The sequence below is a fragment of the Scomber scombrus genome, chromosome 11, assembly GCF_963691925.1.
Source record: "Scomber scombrus chromosome 11, fScoSco1.1, whole genome shotgun sequence".
Taxonomy (NCBI): domain Eukaryota; kingdom Metazoa; phylum Chordata; class Actinopteri; order Scombriformes; family Scombridae; genus Scomber; species Scomber scombrus.
The window spans coordinates 8987082-8999296 of NC_084980.1; positions in this window are offsets into that span (position 1 = coordinate 8987082).

Consider the following 12215-nt stretch of genomic DNA (forward strand, 5'->3'; position numbering starts at 1 on the left):
TGTTTACATCCACTAAGTTTAGAGTCTTGGAAAAACAGCATTACAAATGAGGCCACTCGGCCAGGAAATCCTCCAGGTTCACATGGTCTGTATAAGGTCCTAACATGCAAACAAAGCCAATCAGAGAGGGCGGGGATGCCTCGACTGCACAATTAGGCCAGAAAACACTCAATGATTCGTTCAAATTTCCAAAGAAAATAAGCTCTCAAGTATGGAAATCGTCACATGTCAAACATACAGTAGAGAATACATTTTAGAAAATCACAGTGTAGGGCTGACCCCACATGCCAACACAGCTGACTTTAATGATCTAACATACATATCCAAAAATGATGTTGAAAAAAAAAACAACTCAAGATTAAGTGAAAACTTCTCATGAATTTTTAGTGAGGGGATCATGCTGCTCTGTGCATCTGTTTCCATTTAGGAACCTACAGAGAGATTAAATGAGTGTGAAAAGTAATGGATCTCATATGGATGGAGAGGCCCATTTACATCCTGTAATTGTGTTGTGTTTATTCAAACCATGACATAAAGCACCGATCCTGGAGCTAAGAAGTAATACACTATTTACAGTGCGTGACAGGCATACTATAAAGTGCATGAATTTCATTGAAATACATTAGCTTCCAAAGTGCATGTTGCAATGTCAGATTGAGGCAAACCATAAACAGAGATACACAGTCTGTGAATGCACTAAGGCTGGCGTTTTGCACAAAAACATTGTGTCACCATGCACAGCCTGCTTTCGGAGACTTCAAGGGTCATCAATAGATTCCTGTTGCATCAATCTTTGTTGCTACAACAGATGGCAGGGGCACCAGAGAGCTTGCGCTGTGCCTGATCGAATCCTTGATAGGAAAACCCAGAGGAGCCCATGTCAGAGGCCACAGGGGCCAGTAGATTCTAAGCACATTAACATTCCTGAATAAATAACCCCAGGGAATGTTATTGTGGGGACGTTAAACAGGATTTTCCTCCCGGAGCCCAGGAGAACGGCCAGGCATCACTCTGGCGTCTCCATCGCCTCAGGTTAGGAAAAGCAGAAGAACCCTGCGCCAAAAAGAAGAGATGTTTAAACCCCTTTATGTCCTATCCTTCCTTAGATTAAAAAAATAAATCTGTTTAAATTGCTGCAAGTTGCACCATGTGGAAGAATTCTAGTTATTCTGGATGAAAGTCCTTCCTGGTGCAGGCTTATTTCTGGTCACACACATCTGAATCATTTAACCAATAGTGACATTTTTCAAGCACAAAAACCAAGAATTTATCACATCAGAAATTCTTCAGCTGTACATGTTCAATATTTTCCATTCCAGTCTTGCACATGCTACTTCCTCTTGTATCTTTCTTAATTCTGCAATCTTGACTACGTTTTGGATTTCACATTGCTTACCAGACAACATGTGCTTGTAATAATTGACTTCCAGAGGGACTTTTGAGGGTGAAAAGATTAAGTTTAATGACAGGCTTCCAAAAAGCACCTGCTAAACTATCTGGCATTTCCCACCGTTCTCTGGTATGCTGGTCTCTACCTGTCAATAGTCTGGTGACATTTATACACATGACTTATTGCTATACTGAACCCTGTGAGCAACATTTAATCATTTTAGTGGTTTTATTTATGAGTGACCTTCTCCTCAGCTTGTTACTTGGCCGACCCAACCTGGGACTTGTCTAAACCCCTTTTCTTTTTCCTCACTTAACTGAATAAAGGGAGCAAAACATGGATTTTTAATATTTTCAGACAAAAATGATCAGGCATTAGTCCTACAATGGTATGCTAAAGTGTTTTTCCAAATGTCTATAATCTAAAAAGAGAGGGGAAAAAACAAAGAAAAAAGAATTCAGAGAATCAGATAGTAACTGTTGTGTGGATCAGTGAATGTTGGGTCAAAGGTTTATCTTCTTTACTGTATGTCTGCAGCCTTTTTTGTGGCTATTACCCTGTTTTGACATAAAAATGTAATTTCAATTTTGTACACTATCAGAATATGACACTCAGGTCAGTGCTTTCTATGTATTTTAAAGCATTTTTATCACTGTAATTGATATTAAGGCAGAGACTTCCTGTGAGAAAATGTGTAAAAGTAACCGCAACCAAAAACTGTCACTTAGCTAGAAAACAGAGGGATTATTTCCCTTTCACCTGATGAACAGCAGATGACCACTGGGGGTGCAAGGGTGATTTTCTTTGTCAAACATCACTGAGAGGATCAAAAGATACAAAATAATCCTACAACATCTCCAACCCCGAGAGGCACTGCGGCACTATAACCAGTCCCAAAATGGGACAGCTGAAACTCATGCAATAGCTACATGCTAATTATTCTTGACCAACACAGCACCCATAGCATGTGAGGGCTGTAGATATGCAGCTATGTAGAAAGACTTAATGTGGTATGCGTGTATGTACAGTGCAATTTATACAGCATGAGTGCTGTGTTTTTAGGGCTTTGCAGGGTTGCAATGATACCTTCCTGCTCTTTCTTCAGCTTGTCCACATCAGTCCTCTGCAATTCCAGTTCTCTCAATATAGCTTCTTGTACTGAAAAAGAAGATGAACTAAATGTAAATATCTTTTACTAATGGATACATATGTGCATTAGGCCCCATTCTTGAATTCAGCAAACAACACAAAAACATAGGATGCTATTTTTGTTTATTTCTAACCTTCTTTATAGTATGAGCTGCTGTAACATGATATAACAAGTTATATAAACAGTTATTTCTGATTCCAGTGTATTACTTCTCTACCCACCTGATGTACTATTGTACCTTGATTTTATTTCAGTAAGTGCTTGTTTTCCCTCCTCTGTTGAGCCAGCGAGGCGGACAGCTCTCTAAACACAGCATGGATGTCATTCAGACAGGACTGTTGCTATGCAATAGGCTGATCTGTGGAGACAGAGCAGACCAGCAATAACACTGGAAAAAACACAGTGATCTCCATTCTCAGACTGGCAATTTACGCAGTCGAACTGTGTCATTTGCAAACCTGGGTGAACTTTATATAGTACAGCAAAAAGAGGTGTGGAGATCAGAGGGATGAAGAGGTATAAACACATTTTGAGAGGCAATGACTTAACATGTTTTCATGCTCAGAACAGGACTTGGCACATTAAACAGCTTAGTATTTCCTCATTCCCAAAAAACAAAACAAACATGATATGCGTGCCAACATGTGCCAACACATGGATGAACAGCAGCGAAATCACAATGAATTACATGAATTACAACTTTATTCTAACATGAGTTCTTTTTTCCCCTCAAAATCTTATAACTTTGTTCTCGAAATCTCAAAAGATTTTTTCAACAGTGGGGTCACTCTTTATACAAAATGATGGCTGTCAGCCAATTGTGTGTCTGTAACAGGAAAGAAAACAGCACATCTAACATCTAACCAGACTTTCACAATTCCAGATGTACAAGGTGATAGATTGTAATCAGTGCTCCATCCATCCTTCACAAAAAACAATATTTTATTTCTTATATGGTTTATCAGTGGGTAAAAATTCTGTAGTACAGACAGTCTGTAGTGAAAAAAAATGCCATTCACAATTTCTCAGATCCAAAAATAAAAGGGAAATTGACAGTCATATAATCAATTAATTAACTAATCCTTATGACCCTAATTGTATACAATAAAAAAAGATGTACAGATTTACAGAGGGTTGACCTGAGTAAATGAGTAGAGAAACCTAACCTAAATGCAGATGCTTGTTGCTAGTTCATGCATGCCAAGTTAGGGTTAGTACTATATTCTATATTTACATGATAATCTATTCCATGTGAGTTAAAGGACTGGGGTGAAGTGAATAATATGCTACAGTTAAGAGCCTTTGCAGCCACACAGATGTTCAGCATTTTTGGAATTCTTGTTCACTTTCTTGCAGGGAGTTGATCGACACCATTCTCAAGTGTGTACGGTAAATATGAAGCAACAGCCTGCCGCAAATTAGCTTAGCTTAGCATAAAGACAGGAAATGGGGAAACAGCTAGCCTAGCTCTGAACAAAGTTTACAAAATCTAGAATTTGCTGCTTTACAAGGGGTTCTGCGATAAGGTGTAAGGCCTAGTCCCAACCCCCCCCCCCCCCCCCCACCCCCCCCAACTTGTGTACCATTTGGTAGCAGTCCCTACCAATGGTGTCCCTCAAAATGGAGCCACAAGAGGAAGGGGCTGAAATATTTAATTGGGAAATGGGACACCACTCTATTCCAACTACTCTATTCCTATTCCAACTGATTTTAAAGTTTTTGGATGATTATTGGTGAAGATATACTTTTTTTTCTCCTCACTGGTGGCCATGTTCATCTTGGATGCATTCAGGGAATTTCCTTCTACCACTCTGTTGGGAGTCTGTATCTGACAACACTTCATTTGGAAGGCCGCCTGGAGGGCTGGATGACCACTACCCCTCAATCCTCAACAGAAATAGGACACCCTACACTACGCAAAACGGAGGGGTAGGGCTAAGTGGTAGGGCCAAGGGGGAGAATTGGGACTGAGCTTAAGTGTCACCTGACAGCTCATCAGAGTCAGATAAGAGATGAAGTGTCACAATAAGGTGCATTCCAATAATGGCTTTACAATCCTGCATTGATTCTGCGCCACGAAATACAATAAGGACATCATGAGTTTGTTCCTATAAAAGTACTATTTTTATTTCTGGCTGTCAGTTGATTATATGTCTTTTACAGGAAAGAGAAGAGCACATCTAGCAGTCCTTCACAATGCCACAAGTATAAAACAATATTTATTTCCTTTATGAGTTGTTTGCATGCACAAAATATTCCCATGAACTAAAATAGATGATTGGGCTTAAACAATGGGAACAATCTGACAGTCTACAAAAAAAAGATCAGAGGCCAAGGCAGTTCTTCATCTGGTGTATTCAGACTTTCAGACAAGAGACTTAATAATTGCTGAATAGATGCTTCCATACAGGGCACAAGTGGTCACTCTTAATTAGATAAGCAGGAAAACAGTTGAAAAGGATTGTTCCTTAATATTGAATAAAACTGAATGATTTAATTATTATAACTGAAAATTGAACAGCGGGATATTTATATTTAATACAGATGAAGCACACACTAAAGTGACGGCACAAATATTAAGGGAACACGCTCCAAATCCAGAAATGCTACAAAACAAATTGCTAAAATTAACCTTGTTTTTCTCTATGCTATCTTAATATTAGGCATTTCACAATACAGAGTGTGCCATGTTCAGACTTGCGTTATTTTCATTTACACATATTGCTTTTTATTGAAATGTGGGGATAGCTGTACATATAAGGACCCAAAATTAAGTGCCATGGTACAATAAAAAGGATATAATAATGAAATAATAATGTATTTATTTAATATTATATTTAATCCCTGAGACCAAAATGAATCTTCCAAAAGGAAATATATATCAGGATGCTACACAGACATCAGAGCCAGCAGTGAATTACCAAAGGGTTTGCTGAGATAAGACTGTTCTCCCTGGAGTGATGTACACTTACAAAGACTGTAAGATGGACTAGCAAGGTGTGACGTCACCCATTGGTTTGCATTGGAGTGGGTTTGAAGCCCAGAATTCCAGAATTGCAGCTTCTGGCCAGTGTTATCTCTTCCAATTTGACGCAGGACCTATAACAGGGTGTTGCTTTTCACACACTGGAAACATGACCCCTTTAAAAAAAAAAAATTGACTTAGTAGTCTGAGAGAAGTTGACAGTTTTTGAATGGGAGTCAATTGAAGCCAGTGATTTTTTGGAGCTATTAGCAGCTGTCAGTGGCACTTAAACATACTGTACTTCTGCATTGGCTTCAGCCTCTAGCTATTTTAGTTGCCACTTGGTCTACATTAGGTTTTTAGAACATTTTGTTGAATAAGGCTGCGGCATCTGGAAATGATGAGAGCAGTGCAACTGGACTAAAACAGTGAAATTGTGGACTGTAAAACTAAAACAATATGCTGAAAGTTGCAAAACATCTGCAGGTTTGGATGATGACTCTCTGTTGCTTTGTCACTGCGAGCAAGTGACCCTTTCCAACATTAGTCATTTTAACCATTGTTAATGTAAAAATATTGATAGTGCAGCTGAATACACAAGTTAATAGAATAGACTGAGGCCATATGCTGTGTTTTCCTCGATGCTGGCAATTACCTTCAAATCCAAGGATTAAGTCGTCACCTCGAGGCTCAAATATCATGCTAATAATGTGAGTCAACAGAGAGCGCTTTTACTATGGATAAATACATATATATTGCCAAGTCAGCATTTAGAGTGTAATTTTGAATTATATTTTCCACCACATCATGACATCATGACTGGTTCCTATGATCAAAATCCTAGTTAGTTGTGAACCACAGCTCATCTGAACCTTTTATACATCTTCTATCAGGGAATCTTGGCTAGTGTCCTCTTTTATGCTGTGCTTTGCTGGGGAGGCAGCATCTCTGTTGATGAAAAAAACAGAATCAACAAGCTGATCAAAAAAGCTGGCCCTGTGATTGGCACTAACCCAGACTCACTTGAAGTCATTCTAGGCCATCCTTAACATAATGTCTTTAACAGCCTTAAAATACCCTTTCAGAGAGTGACTTGTGGTGCCTCAGTGTTCTACTCAATGTTTTACAAGGTCTTTTGTCACAGCAGCAGTCAGATTTTTCAATTAACACATTTAGTTGTTGCTGTGATCCATTGTTGTAGATCATGTTTCCAATGTATTGTATTTATTTATATATTCAATTGTATTGTTCGTGTTGTTGTATGTAGGAACTGTTTGGTGGCAAATGAGTTTCTCCACCGAGCGATAAATAAAGTTTCTCTAATCTAATCTAATCTAATCTGGTAATTTTGTCCTAGAAAATTTAAATGGACTCTGATTTGTCGGATTTCTAAAACTGCTCTCTGATCACCCTTAAACGACCTTTCAAACAGCTGACTAGTGGATCTAAATGGAATGCTACACAGTAAACCCCCCTTGCAATTTGCTGGCTTTACTTTTACTTGGAAAGGCTGTTATTGCCAAATCCTTGTCGTTCTCTCCCCCTCAATCTCTTTCTGTGCATATTGTGGTGTTAGAGATGCCTGGGGAGGAGGCAGAACCCACTGATAGGATCCCTCCTGGATCAGTCTTCAGCTCTGTTATAGTGCAGCTTGGACCTTGCAAGATAGGAGCAGGGTCCACCCTTTCCCTCCCCTGGTGAATCACACATTCCTAATGTTGGAGGTCAGCATCGAGGGAGGATTGTAGCACCAGACACGTTGATGATTGCGTGAAATATAGCTGTACCTGATTGGGTGATTTTTCTCCTTAAACCTTGTGAAGGCTTTCTGTAAGTAATCTTTCTCCAGAGACGTGTATTCATTGCTTGAAAGGTCACAACTGAGCGCCTGCCGAGTGACATGAGAAAGAAAGTGAACAAGGTCAAAAGCCTCTGGCCAGGTGCCAAATGAAATACAGGTTTGAGTGTGGTACCTGAGATTTAATGTTAATCACACAGGGAAAGTTATACCCTGTCTTCCTCTCTGCTCCTTTCACCCCCCCTTTTCTCCATTTTCTGCCCTGTCTAATGTTTCCCCCTCTGCTGTTTCTCTGGTTACTGGCTGAAAACACATGAGGCCCTATAGAGGGGCTCTGGGATTTTGCTCACCACCATCACCATGTACTGTATATACAAAACATTTACATTTGATTGACACATTAAATCTTTGTTATCTATCGACTACCTCATCATTTGAAGGTTTTTCATGTTGACACGTTACCTCATGGGTGATAGCAACCGGCATGACTAACCTCCATCCACCTCCTGATCTCAGATACCAAACAACATGTGGCATAAGAAGATAAAGAGCCATGCTGGTGAGATGTTGCTGTGCTGTCAGCAAATGGCTGCTGGTGCCAGGTGAGCATATGGAGAGCATCAGAGCATGCTCCTCGCAATGTTTGATGAAGTCAATGTTTGGGTTCCGTCAGCAGCATATTCTTCTTGGCCGCTTTCCCGTGGGGCTCCTTCAGACACATATGGAGGTAATTTGTTCAAATTCTTCGGCAGAGAAAGAAATAAGAGGGGGAAAAATGGCCTTGGGATTTGGGGTTGGAAATCACTTTGAGAGGTTGGGAATGGGTGGGGGTATTCATCTTTAGGGGTACTGCCATTGAGGGTTTATGTGAGAAATGGATATTAAAGAGCTGCATGTGAAATGGTAGTGCCTGTTTAGTGATTTTATGGAAGCTGCTACATGACTGTGACATCAAAATGAAAATAATGCAAAATGTCTGAAGTGCCACTTGAAGTGCCTTGAGGCTCCAACCTCCCCGAAAAAAGTGTTGGATGGTTGAACAATGGAGTGACATCTCAGCTATTCTTAGAGAGTTTGACCTCAGGATATTTCCACAAAAAAGGCTGAAGAATATCTTCCTACAAACAATTTTAATGGAGTCTTCCAGTGGGGAGCAGGATGATGTACTCAGCAAATGTCAAAGAAATCCGCCAATTGCAATATGCAATACAGTGTCTTGTGTTGGAAAGGAAATATTGGTGTCATGATGGTACAAAAGGTAAGGCCCCCAAGGATTCAGCAAAATCTAAATGTTTGATAACATGGAGACCATGAAAAGCCACAGTAAAATTTAAGGAACATTTGGCTTACTACTTTCTTTAAATGTTCATCTGATGGTGTTGGAAGAGACAAACTGGACAGGCTTCATCCTTTGTGCAACATGAATGGTAAATATATATACTTTTTGGGAAATCCAGCCATTAATTTTGGCTACCTTGTCATAAAAAAAAAAAAATCATCAAGGTAAAGATTTTGACCTAATAGTGGCACTAAAGGTTAGCAGTCATTAGTAAGCATAGTGGAGCTAACAATGTTCATTTTAACCTCAGACTGTCACTACAACAAAGGTTATGGAATCAGCAAATCAGCAAAAGGAATCTTCCCCTGGGGACCATGATTGTTGATTAGTGTTAGGCAAATGTCATTGTGTTATGTAACAGCAATGTGTATGTAAAGTGAAACTTTGTTATTAGATTTGCCTAAAGGACAGGCTTGAGGGGTTTATCATCTGGGAACCATCATCAGACACATTAACACTCAGGGGAAGGTTGTGTTTTGTTTTTATTTTTTAAATCCCCCTGTTTAAAATATTGCCTGATGTTGGCAGTATGAAAAAGCTTATAGGGTACCCAAAATGGAAAAGGTTCAGCCTCCGCAGATTAGCCAGCCTGGACCTGAATTAAATCCTGAAATGTTTGGCCATCCTTAATCCTCGGAGATTCATAAACAAAAGCTATAACTTTTCTGGAAATCCAAAACCAAATAGTTTTTTGATACTTTGTAACGAAATAAAGTTTCAAGGGAACACTTTGACCCGATGGTGGCACTGGATGGTTTGGATAGGTCAGGAGAAACATTAGGAATGATCCTTTGTGGACTGTGAATATCCATGACAAAGCTCATGCCAGTAATTATTACCAAGTAGTTGTTTGGATGGACTGACTGACCAACGAACCAGCTCACATCATAGCCCTTAAGCCATGCTGAAGAGGGAATGGTTTTGATTGCATGGCCATTACCATGGCAAGTCCCACGTGAGGCAACGGTCTGCAGTGTTGATGTTAAGCTGGAAAGCCTCCAGGAAAGGGTCAAACTGTCAACAAAATGTTGTGCCATTACAATCCAAACCCTAATCACGCTTTACCCCTTGTTTACATTAGACTGCTTCAGGCTCAGACTCACTTTAGCCCTGTCTCCATATCAGCTGTAAGCAAGGTTGTGATGGCAGAGATTTGGCTTCCCTCTTGATGTTTACATTTTCCAGACACAGGGGAGAATGGAGAGAGAAAAGAAGGACGGAGAGAAAGAAAGAGTGAGTGAGAGAGAGAGAGACAGAGAGAGAGAAAGAGAGAGAGAGAGAGAGAGAGAGAGAGAGAGAGAGAGAGAGAGAGAGAGAGAGAGAGAGAGAGAGAGAGAGAGAGAGAGAGAGAGAGAGAGAGAGAGAGAGAGAGAGAGAGAGAGAGAGAGAGAGAGAGAGATTGATTTACTAACAGCCGCATCACTGCAACCCAAAGTCCTCCATGATTGAGGGCTTCTGGGCATGGACACAGCACATTATGGCTAACATTAGGGTTTAGGGAAAGTTTTATGAGGGGTGTTTGCATGTATTGTGTATGGATGAGTGAGGGTCAGATAAAGGAGACTTACATAATATACTAAAGGCCTGCTGTCTTCACTTTTGTTGCAGTCCTCTCAAACAAAACATTTACAAGCGCAGAATGTTCTTGTAAACAACTAGTGTGGAGGGATTAATGATGTAGTGTTTTAGCCTGATAGTGATAGTCCTGGAAACTGATTGTACACCATGAGCCAAGTAAAGAAAAACTCTCAGAAAGTCCAAGAGCTTGGCACGGCTCAAAAGCCCAAGGTCTCCTGGGGAGCCAGCCATCATCACAGTGCTCTGTGAATAAGAAAAACATGCCCACTGGAGCTGTAATGAGGTCACTTATCAGCGAGGGCATTTGGAGGGTGTGCCTTGCTTCCTCTCAGCATCCCTCCATCTGTCAGGGAGAGGACAAATGACCTCAGCAACTACTGCCAATAATGGCATGTGGCTTCCAACGTATGACAGGCTTCAAGTTGACTGAAAGAGCAGACAGGCCAAACTTTCTGACGTACGGCCCTCCTAGAAGAATGAATGAGGTCAGGTTTTACAAAAACTACAAACTGATTGTTTTTCCTTATTAGGTACACCAAACCACCAAACAAACTGCCAAAAACCACTCGCACATTCTAAGAAGGCAACTCTCAGCACTAGCAACTCAGATTAGACAGTGTAATGTGTTTGTGTGATGAGAAAATACATCCGTTTAGTCATTTAATTGATAACAGCTGTGACTGAAAACAATCTCACTCAGAGAGGGGTATGTATATGTGTGTTGGGGGTAAACAAGAAAGCGGGTAAACCATCACCTCATCACATCAACCACAACAGTTCTACAGAGTTCATGAGAAGAATTTGGAAATCACACAGGGTAATTACTTTACAAATAACAGCGGGTTAAACTTCGGTGGGAAAACACAACAGAAGTTTTTTTCTCTCCAAACCACATGAAAAGGATTCCATTATTAGAATGTTAAGCACTGCTGATGAAGAAAGCTTCTTTGAATCTCAGCGAGAAAAATAGGTCCAGATGAAAATGTAAAAAAACTGGAGTAGGCTACTATGTGGCATTGGTTGGTCTGGTGAATACTACTCAGCGTGCAGCCTCTTTCACTTTCAATTACAGCATATCTTTGAGAAAATCTTGCGCCACTGATGCTTTAATGCAGCGGGTCAGGACCAGTTCACAAAGATAAACATGATGTCAGGCTTTTGGCACTGGATGTGGACTTTCGTTGAACTGAGAAAGCAACACTCGTAGACCTAAAAGCACTGCCATGTTTGGTAGCAGAGGAGACTTCACACCTTCACTTGATCACTTAGATCAAACACACTTCATTGTTGGAAGAGTAACAGAGAGTTAGGAATGACGAGGACATAAATAGAAGTAAAAAGTCTACCTAAAGGAACACACACACTATAGGGTGTAGTCTTGCGCCCAATTAAGACATTCGAAACGGTCATTTAGTAGTAGTCATAACAGACGGCAGCTGCATAAAAGTAATGTACCACCTCTGGCATGGTCATAAAAACACAACACATTTTGCAGCTTATTAGACTAATCAACTCTAATCTCCTTCTGGGCAATGTGCCTGATCCACAGTAAAATCAGTCAGCTTAGGATACCATGTGAGCATGCTGGCAAGAAACCCCTGTTAATGATATGTTGGCATATACAGTAACTTTGAGTTACATGGTACTAACCTGTGTTATCTTACTGTCTGTGTGCACTTTGTGTAGACTAAGTACACTATAAGGATAATACAAGACACTAAAGGCAGGTTACATTGCCTCTAAGTATTCTCATATGTGGATGTACTTTGCCACTCTGGCATAGCTGCTGTGTGGAGTCTATATTATTCCAGAGGGCCATTGGGGAGAGGGGTTAAAGCCTGGAATGTACACTATTTCCCCACAGGAAGCCGTGCATGGAAGTCTACCATCGCCCCACGCCCAGATCTCTCCATCACACGCAAAGTTGGGCGGCCACTAAATTATAGTCCAAAAGTCAGAGATTCTTTTGTGTCATGTGTGGCATATAGAATAAAC